Genomic DNA, 19,815 nt, shown 5'->3' on the forward strand with positions numbered 1-19,815 from the left:
CAGCGGTCTGAGTGATACAAATCAAGTCAGATGAGATCAACAAAAAGAAAACAATGAACAGCAACACACTGAGAGACGTCCTTCTACAAAACAGACCTGGACTCCAACATAGAAAGCTTCAGATGGTTTTCAGTCTCCTCCGAGCGCAGCGCGAGCCACTTACGTCTACAAGACCCGCAGACGTTAACGTAATTCCCTTGAATGCGAGAATTAACGAGCCAGTTACATGGCGTTGCATTCTTAGCCCTCGTTCACACAGGACGCTGAACGTAAGCAGAACTGAAGCTTGAAGCAGGCACAAGCTGAACGTACGCCTTACTGTTCACACAAGACGCCTTCTCTTTTCCTCTCAGCGCCTACTCTCGCGCCTTGAACCCACCTACAACTCCCAATTGACTTCATGCCTCACGGCTTCACGGCTTCAGCGTCACGCTTGTAAATCCTAAGTGATCGCTTCAGCGTGGCGTGAGCGTGGCTTCGGCACGGCGTCAGCGTGGGCACGCATGCGGGTGGTGTGAACGGCTTCGCCTGTTAACAAGGACACCTAAATGAAACTTGTGGGTACAGCGTAGGTACAGCTTCGGTTGAGTGTTGCTTCGGCGTCCTGTGTGAACGGGAGCTTAGACATTGCCGTGTGCTTTTATTGTGTACAGTATGTTACATACGATTGGCTAAATTATTAGTTAATTCAGAGTTAGATGATATTGGAGCAGCCTGCGTTTTTCTTTTCTTTTTTAGCCGGAAGTCGTGACACAAACACACAACCGGGTCAAATGGGCGTGGCTACATAAGGTGAATAGAGTCTATTCTGCAATAACTGCACTTATAGATGTGTTTACTCTAGTAACATTAACGTTACCGCTCGTTGCTTCGGGAGACATCATTACCGTTTTGCCAGCGGCATGCCTGATTGGCCGGTTACGTTGTAAACTGCGAGGCAGGTCCCTGATTGCCACGGGTAAATTATAATTTCTGGAAATCTCTGTCGGCAGGCCGGAGTCCAGACCACAGATATATGAATGGAGAGAGTGTCCCTATCTCCTCCCTGTATGTTTTATTGAAGCCAAAATCCGGCCAGATCAGTGAACCAGATTCTGCGCAGTAGCTCCGTTGATTTAGAACCTCTGTGGGCTCCCCGCCCCTCTGAACTTTCTTATGTAGAGCTGCTGTTTCTAGAATGCGCACAGTGGGTTATTTATATACAGTCTAGCTCTGTAAATATGGCACTTTAAGTTGTAATATTTTTTGTCTCGCCAAAACTAACCAGGAAGATTCCCACTATGAGATCAGTTTATCAAAATGACGCCTGTACGAAAATCTGATTTTGGTTGTCGGAGATTTAGATCTGCTGTGCTGCTGTGCTGCGCTCTCAGCCCGGATCGGATGTATGCTCCTCTCGGCCTCACTGGGGAAATTATCCGAAGCACTGCTATGTTGATTAAGCTAGCCTAATGTTTCCGTGGCATTTTGATTCACTTTATGATTAATTCCTTTTGGAGCAAATGTTGGTTACAAATCTAACCTTGACGCTTTACGCTACTTTGTTTACGGGTATAGTGTGGGTAGGGCAGCAACGTTGTAACGTTCCATTTAATATAGCTCAGTGGTAACGTTAGCCTAGCTGCCTAGTCTCGTCTCTGTTAACTATATCCTTACAACAGCTAAGAAAGGAGCTTGTGAAGAACGAACATCCTCACAGTCAAAGCATTTCTCTGAGATATCCATATAAAAACGTTTGTTGCTTTAATACCAAAAATAAAACCTGTTTATGTGACGCTAACGGCTAACCCGTTAGCGATTAGCTCATGGCTGGTGCTTGCGTACTAGGCCCCATCTTACACCGGGATAGGAGTTAACATTATATAAAACACATTTCCTGGCAGTTGGACAACCTGGTAAGTTCTGAAAATATGTGTATAGTATTGTGTTATTCCAGCTATCGTTATCGGTTGTTAAGTTATAGTATTAAGCCGATAAATAATGAAAAACAGCCGACTAGCGAAAGCGGCTAACGATATTGCTAACGTAGCTGGAGTAACTACTAACACATATTTTCTGAACTTACTTAAGTCCCCAACCAACGTTAATTCCTCGCGCACCTTTCTCAAAACAATTCTTTTTATTGCGGTCCATTGATATGTCTGGTAGCGAGCCACTACCCGTGCTAAGAGCCTCTGTCCCGGGCCGGCCCCACACACCCAGCAGAGCCACCCCGACATCCAGGCAGCGTTAGATAACGATGAAGCCGTGTGTCTTGTCTATGACGATAGATCTATAATGTGAGGAGCCTGTCCAGCCAATGACGGCTTGAGACTGGCTGCCACAGCTGTCAATAATCCATTTTTAGCCCTTTTTATATGTCAAATAACTACTTAAAAACAAACTGATCAGAAAAATGACCACTTGCACAGGCATTAGCATGATAATGACTATCTAAAATGATACAAACCACCTTTGGAAAAAAATTATCTGACGTTTACTGTGAATATTTCGGTTGTGATTTTCCCATCCACTAACATGGGGAGGCGGGCCTTGTGACCTAATACTGGATTCAGCCGCCAGGGCGGCGATCTGACATGCAGCGGCTTCACTAAACGGGACCTCAAGTGGCGTCCATCTTTATTCATGTCGATGGTCCAGACTGATACGTAGAACCAAACAGAATGTGAGTTCAGGTGATCAGGATGGTTTCACAGACTAGACAGGGAGGGGTTGGGGGAGAAGAGAGACGTCGCTAACCATAAGGTACTGCCTTGAAGAGCTTGTAATGTGTGCCGATCTGAAATGTGTTATGGGCAGGGAGGGAGAAGGACAGGTGGATTGGACTGTCTCGCAGAAGGACACTATTCACGTCTTTACTGCACAATGTTGGCTTACAAATCCCAGGATTTTCGTAAGTTTGAGCTATTCTACAACTATTAACAACATACTGGTATTTTGGCATTCATTTCTGCACCATTTTGTACACTAGTATCTATAGGAATGGCCCAGATCAACTTAGCATAATGCAGTATCTAAATTGTATCTGAATAGGTATCAAACAGAAACTACCACAAAAAGTACCATATTGTCAAATGGGAGACAAGCCAACAGCAGCTACTGTATAGATAAAGGCTAGGGATAACATTAAGATAACACACACACACAGCTTTGCCAGTGGATTTGTCTCTGCACAATAACTGATTCAACTGCTCTGTCAATCGTGTCTGCAAAAAGGCTCCGTAACCAGCTGTGTTGTGCACCACTGTGCCAGTGAGCTTTTATTACGATGTGCGTGTGTGTGTGCATGTGTGTGTGCATGTGTGTGTGCGTGCATGTGTCATGTTGTTGTAAATGGTGTACATTGTGTTTAGTTGGCGTATTATCTACTTGGATTTCCGTGACTAAATGCCTCTTTCAGGAGCCTGAAGAGAAGGCCACACAGCCAGGCATAGTGGACAGACTGATACAGCCACAACCAAACGAGACAGAACAACAGATCACCACAGACTGTCCCATACTGTTTGTTCAGTGCGATGATAGGGATGCACCGATATATATCGGCCACCATGCATCAGTATCGGTTGACTGCCATCGGCCTTTCTGCAAATTAGATGGCATTCACTGAAGGCAGTGGCCAATGTTTATCTCTCATGTTATCACTGTCGGGTGGAAACCTTGTAAGTATCTAAAAAAAAAAGCAATTTTTCACAAGGAAGAAAAAAATCACATTTGAACACAGTGCAATAGTAATAATAACATTAATACCAGTAATATAACATTTTTCGCTGGTCCCAGAAGTACCAGAAACTTCCACAGGTTATTTTTTGGGGTACGTACAAATTCCATTTATGGGGGGGGGGGGGGGGAGGCTGAATTTGGAGATACAAGGTTTCCGCCTGACAACGATGAAGTGAAAGAAGGTTATTAAAGGTTGTTATATAAATTTGTATGATTGAATTTGTGCTTATTCAAAGACAGCGTGATGAAGTTATTTGTTTATAATTAAGATTTATTTGTTTCACTGTCACAAAAGGGGGAATAAAAAAACATCTGTATCAGCATCGGCTATCGGACAAATTGTTATTTTAAACATCGTTACATCGCCCCAGAGTTTCACAGTCGATGCATCCCTATGAAAAGCCATGGTCAATGCAAGGGCTTTGAAACTGGCATGCATGCATATGGACTAATTGAATCACTGTGTGTGTGTGTGTGTGTGTGTGTGTGTGTGTGTGTGTGTGTGTGTGTGTGTGTGTGTGCGTGTGCGTGTGCGTGCGTGCGTGCGTGCGTGCGCGCGTGTGTGTGTGTGTGTGTACTGTGAGCATCTGTGAAGTAAGTGCCACAACAATGCCTATTACTTTTCAATGTGAATATTTTACAAATAAAAGTGATACTGGAACTCATGACAGAGAATGTTTTGAAATGTATCTGGAATTCCCCTTATGTTCATACATGGGCCAAATTCTTCCGGGTTGTGCTAACACTTCCCGCGGTCACGGCGCCAAATACAAAAGAACGTCAGAAGAAGAGAGTTGTTTTTGTAACGGACAGTGCACGGGGTAAAACAAAGAACGTAGCCTACTACTTTGAGCTCGGTACACAGTCAGCAAGCAAGCGGAGTATCCACTGTTAGCCAGGTCAGATAACGTTATCGTCGACAATGACGAGCACTTTCTTGTAAAACATACCTGGACTCCAACAAAGAAAGCTTCAGATGGTTTTCTCTCCTCCAAGCGCAGCTCGAGCCACTTACATAAGACCCGCAGACATTAACGTAATTCCCTGGAATGCGAGAATTAACGAGCCAGTTACATGGCGTTGCATTCTTAGACATTGCCGATTGCTTTTATTTGGTATGTTACATACAATTGGCTAAATTATTAGTTAATTCAGAGTTAGATGATATTGGAGCAGCCGGCCTTTTTCTTTTTTTTACCCGGAAGTCATCACACGACCACACAACTGGGTCAAATGGGCGTGGCTACATAAGGTGAATAGTCTGTGGGTGTTACACACGTGACGTGAGGGCTGTGTCTCATTGAATACTGTTTAAAATTTTAAATGGTAAGGCACCTCCACCTCTCAGTACTTTTGTCAAACAAAAAACATCTCATAATAGGTCCACAAGATCTTCCCAGAGGGGGGACTGTACTGTGCCGTTTAGGTCCAGCTCCTTCAGTCAATCCTGTTTTTCAGTCAGAGCCACTCAGTTTTGGAACATCATACCAACTGATATAAGATACTGTGCTACCTACCACACCTTTACAAAAAAACTCAAGACCTGGCTATTAACAAATCAAACATGTGACCACTTGTAATCAGTTAATTGTGTATTGTATTATTGTTTTTATTATTATTTTGGATTGTGTTGTAAATATTGTGTTTTACTTTTAATGCTTCTGTTTTAGGTGTATGGTTTTATAACATCTTGCCAAAAGGACTACAGTTGCGAATTAGCCAGTTGGCTAAAACTGGCGCATTTACAGTAATGTTGATTAATGTGTACTGTCCTTTCTTTAAATAAACTGAAACTGAAACTGAATGTCTTAATCATACGACATCTATCAAATACCTAGAACACTCGTTTGCATGAATCCTTGAGAATCTATTTGGCATCAATTGCATAAAACAGGAGAAAACCTCAGTAAGCTATGTTATGTCTTGGTAATATACTATAATCCAAGCTGGTTTGCTTGCCTCCAAAGCCTCGCATCTTTCAAGAATCTTCTAACATAAATAGCTGGGAGAGTCTCTCCCACACTGTAAATTGCATTGGCTTTGCTCAGGAAACAAGTAAGGGATAATCATCGGTTAGGTGTGCGTTAACCGGTTTTATACCATGGTCTGTGTGAATACTCGATTCTGATTGGCTGCAGGATGGCTCAATACTTTATGCAAATGAGTGGTGCCCACTCCTGGCTCGCGGAACTCCACGCCTGCCCCACAATGCATTGCACGGCTGTCTCCAATACACAATGAATGGGACATGTGAAAACACACACCCTGGTGGACATGCACCATCAGAGAGCCCTCTCCTCTCCTCTTCTCCCCCCTAGTTCCACGTTCCAGTCAGTATTTTAAAAGTGGGCCAGTCAAGTGAGACAAATCCTGCCCTCTTCTCTAATGGCCCATTTCCACCGCTGGTATCAGCACGGCCCCGCCCAGCTCGTCTCGCTTTTTTGTCTCATTCCACCGATCAAAAACCTGGACAGCCCGGGTCGAGTCGGGGTTGAGTCGTGCTAGTTTTGGTCCCTGCTTTGTTGAGGTTCTAGCGCTGTGGACCCGGTACCATACGGTGACGTGAAAACACTGCAGACGACTGATTGGTCAGGCAGAATCGTGTCTACTCTATCTACTGTCAATGCTGGATAACAGTTTAGTGGGGATTACCTTCTCTTCTGTTATTTCCATCAGTCTTTTGTGTTGCTGCCTTCGGCTCTGGTGAAATAAAAGCGATCTCCTTACTCAGCTTAACATGACGGTGGTTTTCAATTGTTTTGAGAGAAAAAAAAATCAGCGTCGGCTCCGCTAGGCCGCAGGCGGGGCTTTGGTGAAGGTGTATGATGACCGGGGGTGGGCGGGGGCAGATGACCAGCGGTGGCAGCAAAACGTCCATCGGGTCGAAACAAGTAGTGCCGAGTGGTGACGAGCTGTGCAGGGCTGTAAAATGTGGTGGAAATGAGCCATAAAGGAGGACATCTTTACTGCATTGCTCTCACATGTGCGTCATCAACACCACAGTTAAGGAATGAGTAGTGTGATAAATTAATTAAATATTGAGATTTCAGGTTTCAGGATTCAATGAATTTGTTACAAAAGAAAATAAGGTTATTTTTGTCATCACCCCCTCCAAATATCAAATTTAAGCCGAATCATCCAAAACCTATTCCCTTCTCCTGATTTGTTTTCATCATAATTAGTTGATGCAAGGATGCCCTGAGCTACACCTCTATGAACTAGTTTAGAGGGTGGCATTGATGTTGACTCTCTCTGGGTGGAAGTATTCCCACTAATTTAATTGAATCCAGTAAAAGGAAAACAAGAGCATCAGACAGCAAAAGTTTGGTTTTCATGATCATTCACAGTAGAGGAAACCGACAGGAAAAAAGGACGAGTAATCAAAGATAATACAGCCTACTATAATATAAGTAAGGGTTAATGCACGACGAGGTGTACATTATCAGAAATTATTGGACGGCGAAGTCCAATCATTTCTGATAATGTACACCTCAAAGGGCATTAACCTGCTTATACCGTGGTCACTTGCCAAAGAAACAAGACAAGACCATTCATTGAATCATTTATATTTTCATGCATTTTGCAATCAAATCTCCATGTAGTTCTCTCTCTGCCCCTCCATGTAGTTCTCTCTCTGCCCCCACCCTGTAGCTCTCTCTCTGCCCTCCTCCCTGTAGCTCTCTCTCTCTGCCCCCCCCCACCATGTAGCTCTCTGTAGCTCTCTCTGCCCCCCACCCTATAGCTCTCTCTCTCTGCTCCTCCCTGTAGCTCTCTCTCTGCCCTCCTCCCTGTAGCTCTCTCTCTGCCCTCCTCCCTGTAGCTCTCTCTCTCTGCCCCCCCCACCATGTAGCTCTCTGTAGCTCTCTCTGCCCTCCCTGTAGCTCTCTCTGCCCCCCACCCTATAGCTCTCTCTGCCTCCCTCCCTGTAGCTCTCTCTCCCTCCCTCCCTTTAGCTCTCTCTCTGCCCCCTCCCTGTAGCTCTCTCTGCCCCCCTCCCTGTAGCTCTCTCTCTGCCTCCCTCCCTGTAGCTCTCTCTCTGCCTCCCTCCCTGTAGCTCTCTCTCTGCCTCCCTCCCTGTAGCTCTCTCTCTCTGCCCCCCCCCCCACCATGTAGCTCCCTGTAGCTCTCTCTCTACCCCCTCCCTGTAGCTCTCTCTTTGCCCCCTCCCTGTAGCTCTCTCTCTGCATCCCTCCCTGTAGCTCTCTCTTTGCCCCCTCCCTGTAGCTCTCTCTTTGCCCCCTCCCTGTAGCTCTCTCTCTGCCTCCCTCACTGTAGCTCTCTCTGCCCCCTCCCTGTAGCTCTCTCTGCCCCCTCCCTGTAGCTCTCTCTTTGCCCCCTCCCTGTAGCTCTCTCTCTGCATCCCTCCCTGTAGCTCTCTCTTTGCCCCCTCCCTGTAGCTCTCTCTTTGCCCCCTCCCTGTAGCTCTCTCTCTGCATCCCTCCCTGTAGCTCTCTCTTTGCCCCCTCCCTGTAGCTCTCTCTTTGCCCCCTCCCTGTAGCTCTCTCTCTGCCCCCTCCCTGTAGCTCTCTCTCTCTGCCTCCCTCCCTGTAGCTCTCTCTCTCTGCCCCCCTCCCTGTAGCTCTCTCTCTGCCCCCCTCCCTGTAGCTCTCTCTCTGCCTCCCTCCCTGTAGCTCTCTCTCTGCCTCCCTCCCTGTAGCTCTCTCTCTCTGCCTCCCTCCCTGTAGCTCTCTCTCTCTGCCTCCCTCCCTGTAGCTCTCTCTCTCTGCCTCCCTCCCTGTAGCTCTCTCTCTGCCTCCCTCTGTAGCTCTCTCTCTCTGCCTCCCTCCCTGTAGCTCTCTCTGCCCCCTCCCTGTAGCTCTCTCTCTGCCTCCCTCCCTGTAGCTCTCTCTGCCTCCCTCCCTGTAGCTCTCTCTCTGCCTCCCTCCCTGTAGCTCTCTCTGCCTCCCTCCCTGTAGCTCTCTCTGCCCCCTCCCTGTAGCTCTCTCTTTGCCCCTCCCTGTAGCTCTCTCTCTGCATCCCTCCCTGTAGCTCTCTCTTTGCCCCCTCCCTGTAGCTCTCTCTTTGTCCCCTCCCTGTAGCTCTCTCTGCCCCCTCCCTGTAGCTCTCTCTTTGCCCCTCCCTGTAGCTCTCTCTCTGCATCCCTCCCTGTAGCTCTCTTTGCCCCCTCCCTGTAGCTCTCTCTTTGCCCCCTCCTGTAGCTCTCTCTCTGCCTCCCTCACTGTAGCTCTCTCTGCCCCCTCCCTGTAGCTCTCTCTGCCCCCTCCCTGTAGCTCTCTCTTTGCCCCTCCTGTAGCTCTCTCTCTGCATCCCTCCCTGTAGCTCTCTCTTTGCCCCCTCCCTGTATCTCTCTCTTGCCCCCTCCCTGTAGCTCTCTCTCTGCATCCCTCCCTGTAGCTCTCTCTTTGCCCCCTCCCTGTAGCTCTCTCGTTGCCCCTCCCTGTAGCTCTCTCTCTGCCTCCCTCACTGTAGCTCTCTCTACCTCCCTCCCTGTAGCTCTCTCTCTCTGCTCCCTCCCTGTAGCTCTCTCTCTCTGCCTCCCTCCTGTAGCTCTCTCTTTGCCCCCTCCCTGTAGCTCTCTCTCTGCCTCCCTCCCTGTAGCTCTCTCTCTGCCCCCTCCCTGTAGCTCTCTCTCTGCCTCCCTCCCTGCTGACTGAAACATATCTGCTATAGCCGGCGCTGTCGTGGACCTGTTCCCCTCACACCCACCGCCCCATCATGATTCATACACCCACACATGCTCCTGACATCAGGAGGGCACTGCTCACCTACAGCCCACTCGTCACAATCAACAAAATACACACAACATACAACACACACAGACACACACAGGTGCACACCTTGTGCATTCAAAAAATGCACACACCTGAGGGGGGGTCTCTGTCAATCTCTTGCACACCCCTCCTTAACATGATGCTCTGTTTTCTTTCCAACAGACTAATTACTAATAAATGCTCTCTTAATACTCCAGTGACATCATAAGGTGTTCGCTAACCAGAAATAAAATAACAAGAGATCTGATGTCTCAGTATAAAATGCTATTCCCTCTTCCCAGTTTAATTGCTTTGCAGCCTGCAGAATAGAAACTTTATGTAGGGTTAGAAAGATGATAAAGGGCCAATACTGGCATGATTCATACACCCACACGCACTCACTCCTGACATCAGGAGGGCACAGCTCACCTTCAGCCCACTCCTCACAAACAACAAAATACACACACACACACACACACACACACACACACCTTGTGCATTCAAAAAATGCACACACCTGAGGGGGTGGGGATAGTGTGAACTCACTGAACTCCTGCTCTTCACAAAACGCACACAAACACACCTTGTGAGCTTAGAATTATAAGGTTCTATCTGCCTTCAAGATAGTTCTGAGATATTGAGCTTCAAAGTTTTCATAAAGCTGCAGTAGGCAATATTATGTCATTATAATTTTGGTCGAGGTGATCTGAACCAAAATAACCAATCAGGGTTAGCTAGTAACTAACTAGCCAATCACAGCACACACAAATTGTTATTCAGGTTATACTCTGCTATGTTGCTATGGTTAACATTCCATTGATGTTGTTAACTGCATACTGCAGCTTTTAAATGGAGATGGTCATGTTGTTTTGGAAATTACAGCGTCAAAAATCATTATTTTCAAAAAGACAACTCCACACGTGTCAACAGGTACTCATATAATAGGTTCATAACTCAGTTTTGACAAAAAGGTCAAATAGAATGTTATAATGTCCCTGCGCTGATAGTTTGCTGTCTTCTGGCGTATGTCCTTAGACCTTGAGCTGCATTGAGGCAAGCCAGTCCAGTGTCAGTGTCCAGGTCAGTCAGACCACCATCGCCATTCGGTGGCCGGTGTTTAGGGCAGCTGGCTATTATACACAGTTATTCCACAGTTTGTAATCAGAATCAGAATCAGAAAGACTTTTATGATCCCCGGGGGGAAATTGGGACAAGTTACAGTAGATCGCTCACAGAACACACATAGCATAAAATAAACAGTAGTAAATGCGATATTAAGCAAAATAAGCAGAAGAACACAACATAGCATAGAATAACAGTAGTAAATGCGATAGAAGCAAAAATAAGTAGAATATGTCTAAGTAAGCAAAATACGTAGAGTAAGTATACATTCCGTGCCAATTATCATTATTGCACCCTGGACTTATATTAAGTCGGCTTACCCTATACGTTACACGTGGCTCAGCCAGGCACAGTTAACCTATCGGCTGGCTCAGTCTCAGGGAGACTGAGCGTCTCCGAGGTGCTCTTTTAAGAGAGGCATTAAATAGACCAATGGCCACAGGCAGGAATGATTTCCTGTGCCTCTCCGTATTGCATCTAGGTGGAATCAGTCTCTCACTGAACGTACTCCTGTGTTTGACTAGCACGCCGTGGAGTGGGTGCGAGTCATTGCTCATGATGGAGCGTAGCCTGGACAACGTTCTCTTCTCTGACACCGCAGTCAGAGAGCCCAGATCCAGCCCCACAATGTCCCTGGCCTTACGGATCAGTTTGTTGAGTCTGTTGGCATCCGCTGCCTTCAGCCTGCTGCTCCAGCACACAATGGATCCCCGCACTCGCAGTGGCCACTGTGCACTAGAGCTGTCACGATTCCTCGAGTACCTCGAATAACTCGAATAATTAAAATGATCGAGGCCAAAATGATTCGCCTCGACACGGCATTTAGAGACTGTGTTTCTCACGGACGCTTACTGGTGTGGCACAGCGCTCTTCCGGTGTAAACACGTGAGGACACATGATCGCAGACAGACCAGAGAGCAGCTATAGCGAGCGGACCCCGCAAAACGGAACGAGGCGGCGGAGAAAGCAGACAGGAGGAGCCGGGAAGGGAAGAACCAGGGCCGAAAAAGCGACCGAAACTGTCTAAAGTGTGGGATCATTTCACGCTGAAAAAGGACACAAACTCAGTGGTGTGCAAGTACTGTAACGATACTTGCATATCACAACAGTACCTCGTCAATGCTTCAGCACCTGAACCGTAAACATCCAGTCTACGCATCCACCAGCGCATCTACGTCGAGCGGAGCAAGGTAACGTAACGTTAACTATACACAACGCTAATGTAAATGTATGCTAATGATTGCTACTTGATATTAAGACTAGTAGTAGTTGTGCTGCTGGCTTGCCACGTTGCCAATATGACTATTAGTAACTGCATTCACGCTGCATTTTTGTGATGTGGCTTGCCGTTTAATGTGAGAAATACAAAGCTCAACCTAACATTAACGTTAGCGGCTAATTGTGTGCGTTGTGTGTGTGTGTGTGTGTGTGTGTGTGTGTGTGTGATCACACTAGCCTGTTGGTGTGTGAGAGAGCGTGAGTGTGTGTGAGAGAGAAAGAGTGTGTGTGTGGAGAATGTACATTTACACACCCTAGACCGGTCGACTCTTCTCATGATGATTGCAAACAACTATTTAATTGGTGCATTTTAGGCTCCAATTATTACACCACCTGACCTGTTATCTTGCTATTCTGATATTTGTGTCAATAATAGGCAAACAGGTCTAGGGTGTGTAAATGCGCATTCTCCAGTTTTGTTATGAACTTACCTAATAAATATCAATATTAATTATTATTTCACCTCTTTTTCAGCGGATCACAGCGTACTATGGACAGCTTTGTAAGGACGGGTGAAAAAGATGAATGGTGCCACTGCCAGTTCTATGCAATTTAAAAATAAAAATGTTGTTTTTTCTAAGAAAGAAAATAATGTAGTTGTTTATTTGAAGAGATTTATCTTATTTTTTGGTGTATATTTACGATAAGCCTTTGAAAACACAAAAAAGGGTTCTTATCCGATTACTCGATTAATCGATGGATTATTCGGTAGAATACTCGATTACTAAAAGAATCGATAGTTGCAGCACTACTGTGCACGAGGCCCCATTTTTTCATTGCTGCACCAAAACATCCTACGTCTGTCCTCAGCCTGTCCTAGACCTGTCCTCAGCCTGTCCTACGTCTGTCCTACATCTGTCCTCAGCCTGTCCTACGTCTGTCCTACATCTGTCCTCAGCCTGTCCTACATCTGTCCTCAGCCTGTCCTACATCTGTCCTCAGCCTGTCCTACGTCTGTCCTACATCTGTCCTCAGCCTGTCCTACATCTGTCCTCAGCCTGTCCTACGTCTGTCCTCAGCCTGTCCTACATCTGTCCTCAGCCTGTCCTACGTCTGTCCTCAGCCTGTCCTCAGCCTGTCCTACATCTGTCCTCAGCCTGTCCTACGTCTGTCCTCAGCCTGTCCTACGTCTGTCCACAGGCTGTCTTCAGCCTGTCCTCAGGCGGTTGAGAATTGTCCATTGCTTTTGGGGCAGGTGCTGGCCGAGAACGCGATGGAAGATGGAAAACAAGTTTCCTGTCAGTGACATCAGACCTGAGGCCTTTTTAATTGTGGATCTGCTCCATACATTTTTGATGATGATGACTTTACTTATTAGTCGTTTGCTCTGAGTGATGCAAGGGCAGGGCAAAAATAACCCAACAAATCTCAGAATGCTCCTAAAAACCGTGATTGAGAGGCAAGAATGGCTCCCAAGATTTGGATCTTTTTATTTTCATTCAATTAATTTAATAGACTCTAAAGAGGACGTATAAAAACAAACTGAAACTGGTACATTTGAGAGCCCATGAAGTATGGCTGGTTGCTGTGAGTGACTTATTGAATCATTTTAATGTTTAATGGCTATTACTGTAGTAATTTGCAGTGTTACTTGTTACGTGTATCAAATTCTGTTAATGTTGTTGTTTGAAAGGTCACTGGTTTGCATTTACAGTACAGTTGTGAAACACTGCCTTTTCTTTAATACTTTAATAGACCTTCTAGTTACAGTAAAGATAATGTTTAAAATAAGACCATAAACAAGTAAATGTGAAATCTGTGATGAAGTGTTCAATGTATCTACCGGTATAAACTAATGCATACGAAGGCTATTAAAGGGATAAAACTCCCAAAAAGTTGGCGTATCCCTTTAAGAAATAAACAAAAGCCTAATAGAACTGTACCCTGCTTTCTCTCACACATACAATACAGATGATTGCACACTTCTGTTTGGAACAGCAATACTAGACTTTTTAGTTACCCATGTTGGTGATGACTGTATGCATTTTAATCTGGGCTCATTTCACATTCAAAACAGTAACTTTATGCACTAATTACTTTTTTAAGTGCCCCCCAAATTTAGTAAATGTGCCCGTTTTTAGACACTGGGGGCAAAAGTTGCCCACAAAATATATATTCTTAATTTCCTACACTGTATGGTAACATACATACAGTATTTAATTTTGCAAAAAGCAGTCAGAAGCGCTCAGATTGCTCTTACTTCTCTTCACCTGTTGCCAGGCAATTTCAACTCCTACATCGCACACTTGCCAGCTGCTCACTCTCTCTCTCTCTGTATCTGTGTCTCGCTCTGCTCACTCTCTCTGTCTCTCTCTCTCGCACGCCCCTCCTTAACATGTTGTCATGGTCGTATACTGCTGCGGATGACTAACTAAATCCCATCTCTGACTTTAAAGCCAAAATGATTCAATATTAGCTGTAATACTATGCTATGAAAGCTATAGAGGCTTGGTAACGAGGAGAAGAGATATACATGAAAATATAAGAGAAATGGAATATGTCCACAGCTTTTCACCACTTGCTGTGCAGTCTTGGTCTAGTTCAGTGGTTCAGTGGTCGCGAGATGATTTTCAGAATGTGTGAAATTGGCCTAAAGAATGCGTGAACTACAGAATGTGTGAAATACAATTAAAAAACTATTAAAAAGAGCACATTTTAACCATAATTGTTACATTGTGTTTGTTTGGGGATAGTGGGGGTCGCGAGCCTCTGGCACCATTCTTCTGGGGGTAGGAGGCTGAAAAGTTTGGGAACCCTTGGTCTAGTTGACAGGGCTTGGTGTCGAGTGCATTTATCTCCCCACAGTACAGATTTGAACAAGAAAAACATTCTCTCATTTTGGACATTTCCCCAGAACGTTTGCTTAGCCTCTTCCCAACTGCCATCGGCCTCATCAACAAGGCCCAAAAGCCCCCTCTACCAAGGACCCTACCAACCAACAACCCCCCCCCCCCCACTACCACCCAAGAACAGCCGAATCCCCCTCCACTGACATGAGTGGCATCAGACGTCAGACGTTACAGTAACAGCAGCTGGACTCGTTACATACTAGGGATGTTCATCAGTTATCGAAAATCGATAATTGATCGTTAAGGAATGGAATCGATCATGTGGAATTCTTATTTTTGCGGACTAGGTTTGGATGGAATCCGTTCCTCCTCGCCCCACTCCATTGCACACCCGACTAACGTGAGGTGGAGCTTCATATAGTCTCTAGTTTTCTGGCTGGGCACGGGCCTTTGTGCCAACAAAACTGTTTTAAACATTCACACCGGCATGCGCCGGGGACAGCAGAGTGTTGGAGAGGAGACACATTGAAATAAAGAGTTCATTGAGGAGAACACATTGTCTTTTGTATTTTCTGCCATAGGCATTCATTTTGTAAAAAAAAAGAAAAAGAAAAATATATATATACAGTATGTACCCCCCTTGTATTTTTTGCCTGTTGCACTCCCTCATCCAGCAGCTGGATATTGATAGTCAATAGTTATTTGTTATATTCATAATAATTATTATAATAATTATTATGATTTTTATATTGATTCTTATCCATTGGTAACTTCATCCCTCATACCTCATATCAACATTTCATGCTTACTCAGAATTTTAACCCCTCAAATGCCAGTTTACTGTACTTACTGTACAATCAAATTGACAGTAGAAAAGACAAAATATGATTTTTTTGCCTTCCCATCAATGCCACCTGGATATCCCCCTGTGGGATTATTTTAGCCTTGGATTTGTCACATTTTTCGCGGAGGAATTATTTTCTTACTTATTTCATCTTTTGAGAATTGCAATCCTTATTATCCATCCATATTTTTTGCCTATCTGGCTGCTTGCCAGATATTGATCGATAAACGACGAAACGCGCCGGCTCTGTGACACGGAAGTCCACAGGAAGTATCTGGAAGACGACCCGGATGTTGTTCATGAGCGATCTTTGACATCTGGGTGACTGGCCTGTGGTGACGCACTTCTCCTCCTCCGCACGGTACGGAAAAGACAGGCAGACGGCCGCAGTGGCCCTACAGCAACATTAGCCGAGAAAGAGCCTCGTTTCACGGCATTGGATTCACTGTGCATCGGTGCTTTGAGCGCACCTCAAACCGGGAGCTCTAGAAAGCTCCTACAACTACAGAACATGACGATATTAGACATCTAGAGTCAAATTTCGACGCCGATTCCAGTCATGCTATTGCCGAGTCGCTACGACGAACGAGCGCGGAGATACGGACGTATTTTCAATGAAGGTAAGTTTCAGAAAAAATCATGAAACTGCTAATTTTCGACTGCCAGCTAATTTTCACAAAAAACATAAGCTAGCTTCATTGATCCATCAATCTCAGTCTAAAGGCTTCAAATCAGTAGTTTGCACTGGAAAATCCGGGTTCCCAGGTCATGTGACATGTTGCTATGACGACCACTGTACTGTGTATTTCATGTTAAACTGCATGCAATTGGCTGCTATGCCAGCACTGATCAAATAGTGATCACAATAGAAACACAATAGAAGCTACAAATTTGATGTCTTGACTTGAGCTGAGAGGTGTAAGATCAGAAAAATAATTATTTTTGGGGAAAGTAGATGGGAGTCGGAAAAAAAATGTTGTATTTTTGCAAAATTAACATTGAAATCAATGGGAAAAATATGCAATGGATTTTGAAGGCTTGTAACTTCACCAAATGTTCAACCAACTCCAAGGTTAGATATTAAGGTCAAATTTAAAGGTGTTTGGTCCAGGATGCCCGCTGAAAAAAATAAAATAAATTAATTTTGTAAAAATTTCCTGGAGGTCTCAAAAAAGTGGTTTTAATACGCCGGCTGCTGGATCCGAGGGAGTGTAACGTGATTATAGCACTTACTTTGTGCCAGGAACACTTTTTTAGGGTGGCGGAAGGGTGAATTACCATGATAAATCAAAAGAAAATGATGGGGAAAATTTCAGGCCTGAACTCCCAATACTTTTTTTTCCACAGAAAAAAACACAAAGCACACCTTACGATCCAGCTGATGGACGAGGGGGGTACAAGGGTTAAAAAAATATTATTATTAATATGATCGATAATCGATAATTGATCGTTAATTTTCCCCGATTTTCGATTATGGAAATTTTTCAAAATGAACATCCCTATTACATACCGCTTGGACTGTAAATAAAATGTATACAAAGAAATACAAAAAAACATGTGCAGGTGAGATAGAAACCCACTACGGGTTTATCTAGAAATCTCACCTAAAGACAAGAAATATACATAACAGTAAATGCAAGATAACAATAGTTAACTTGTATCAATTTTACATATTAGTTCATATTTGTGTAAAATGATTAGAACAAAAACAAAGAGAAAAACAGCACTATGTTGAGAGGTTCAAGATAGATTCAATATTTCAAGAGTATGTAGAAACTGGATAATTCAATGCAATTTCTATTCAATATTAGAATACTTTTAAGTCTCTTTTTGTATAGAGATACACTTGCAATTTTGTCTTAGATATTTTCTTTTATCTCTGAATATTGATATGATCGCTACACTTCATACTCACACTCCTCGCATGTAATCTTACATATTGTGGCAATAAAAGTGATTCTGATTCTGACAATGCAGTAAATCTATGATTTATGGGCTTTTCCAAATGATTTGGGAATAAATAAACACATTACTGTTTCAAATTCACAGTGTTTACATGTGTTTTTCAATATGTACAAAATTTAATTATCATACAAACTTGTTTTTATACAGATCTATCGACATCGGTGAATATCAGTTATCGGCCATAGCAGCAATGTTAATATCAGTTAGCGGTATCAGCCAAAATCTTCATATCGGTGCATCCCTTCTTCAATAATCTAGGAAACATTCTACATTGCGTTTCATTAGACTGTGCCTGGTCTCTGATGAAGGCTGATGGCACAGTCTCCAGTCAGAATGTGTTCAAGACAGAGCACAATGTCTCTCTCTATCATTATGCTGGATGTCACGTGTCTCTTTTGTGGGAGCGCAGCACGGCTCGTACGAACTTCAGTTTCAAAGAAGCAGAACAGAAATGAAAGCATGCATGACCTTTCTCTATAGCTTAACAATAGCTGGCTCTCACTTGAGTTTTCTATGGCCCATGATGACGAAGACATAGATAATTCGTCCCCTTTAACAATACAATCAAACTGACTGGAGCAGCGCGAGTGTGTACACACGCACGCACACGCACGCCCACGCCCGCCCACACACACACAGAGACACACACACACAAGTTCAAGTCCATGGACAAATTCAGGCCTGTGTGATCTGGTAAGGCGCAGTAGGTTTTTTCCTTTAAAGGGATACGCCAACATTTTGGGAGATTCGCCTATTTGCATATTCCCGATAGTAAAACTAAAATGTAGATGCCTTTTTCTTCCCTGTGCGTGCATTAGAAAGTGCATTTCACCCCTCACTGCTAGTGAGCTTAGCACTACAGCAGTATACGGTACAGCTGCCTACTCCCATTCAGTCGCCCAAAATACACATTCCAACAGTGCCAGTGTTCATAATAAACAGCTCAACGTGCCAGACACAGTTTGGTTATTGAAGAACGTAATTAACGGCTTCAAATGGCTCTATACACTCAACATTTTTTTGGACAACGTTTTAACCTTATAGATTAAATTGTGCTCAAGTTTGACTGTTTTCTGAGTGTTTTGTGTATTGATGAGTCGCTTCGCTTTGGCACAACCCTATTCACAGTGTGTGTGAATGAAGATTGATACAGTAGGCCTGGAAAAAACTACCATCCTCCAACTACAAAGTCTGGTTTGACAGTGAAATTCATGCTTTTCAAGAGGCATCCTATTTAAACTCTCACAGATTCCTATGAGCCACGGTTTTGGAATGAGCCCACGAAGCGGAGCCAGCCACACTCCTTCAATAAAACACCTACAACAGTCTGCCCAGCATCTCTCACACACTCACGCGCACGCACGCACGCACGCACGCACACACACACACACACACACACACACACACACACACACACACACACACACACACACACACACACACACACACACACACAGCACAGCTCCAAAGGGTTTGTGCATGATGCTACTACCCACTAAGGATTTCAAACAATAACACTATTGTGAGGATGACAGAAGCAAAAGGAGAACTTCACCCAAAAACAATGCTGATTTATTTTTCACATGATCTCACACGTATCTGAAAACTGCAAACAGTTTTACAGGCATTCATTTAGTTTGACAGATATTGAGAGTTGATTTGAGTTGTGGACCAGTGATGCATGACTGACATCACTGGGCCACAATTTAACTCTGCTGAAAACTAAATTATATGGCGGGCCTATGTTGAAACACATCAATGCTGGTGTAAATGTTGACACCAAATTTATATATATTTACATTTTAAAAACTCTGCATTTTATGGGTCAAAATGGCTCAACATGTGTTTAAAAATCAACTATTAAAATTCATGATATTTGTTGACATGACACGCTTGCTAGGGTTGCTCTCAACCACAGACTCTAGAACCGTGCCACTTTTTGCATTTTTTTTAACTACATATTTCCATCTCTCATCTAGACTATGAAGTACAGACGGGTATTGTACTCTGATTGGACTAATGAGTGGCCTAAATGCAGGACATCTGCTGATTCGGCTCATTATTTCCCCTTTCCGTTTTGACCAACTTTCCCCTGCAGGAAGTACAGATGGGTAGGTGGGAGCATTTGCAAATCGCAGAAGTGAACGCTTATGTTTTAAGAGACTATACTGTGCATAGCTGATTTCTCTCTCTCTCTCTCTCACTCTCACACATACACGCGCACACACACCACACACACACACACGCGTAATCTCACCTCGGATCGCTTCCATCATCACTACCACTCAAAACATTACGTTTCGGATTCTACCTGAATTAAATACAATTTCCCTCCATGAGGAAAAGCACATCTCAGTTTGTCTCCAGTAACACCACAGTTCAGGTG

The 19,815-nt window shown here is 44.3% G+C and overlaps 1 protein-coding gene across 1 annotated transcript in view; it reads right to left on the bottom strand.

The window, feature by feature from the left end:
• The window catches only part of LOC310777812 (general transcription factor IIF subunit 2-like), a gene marked incomplete at its 5' end in the record, with an annotated part of 98,519 nt that overhangs the window by 62,509 nt on the left and 16,195 nt on the right, over positions 1 to 19,815 (bottom strand). The window lies entirely within an intron of this gene.

This window comes from Poromitra crassiceps, assembly GCF_964638095.1.
Source record: "Poromitra crassiceps genome assembly, chromosome: 6".
NCBI lineage: Eukaryota > Metazoa > Chordata > Actinopteri > Beryciformes > Melamphaidae > Poromitra > Poromitra crassiceps.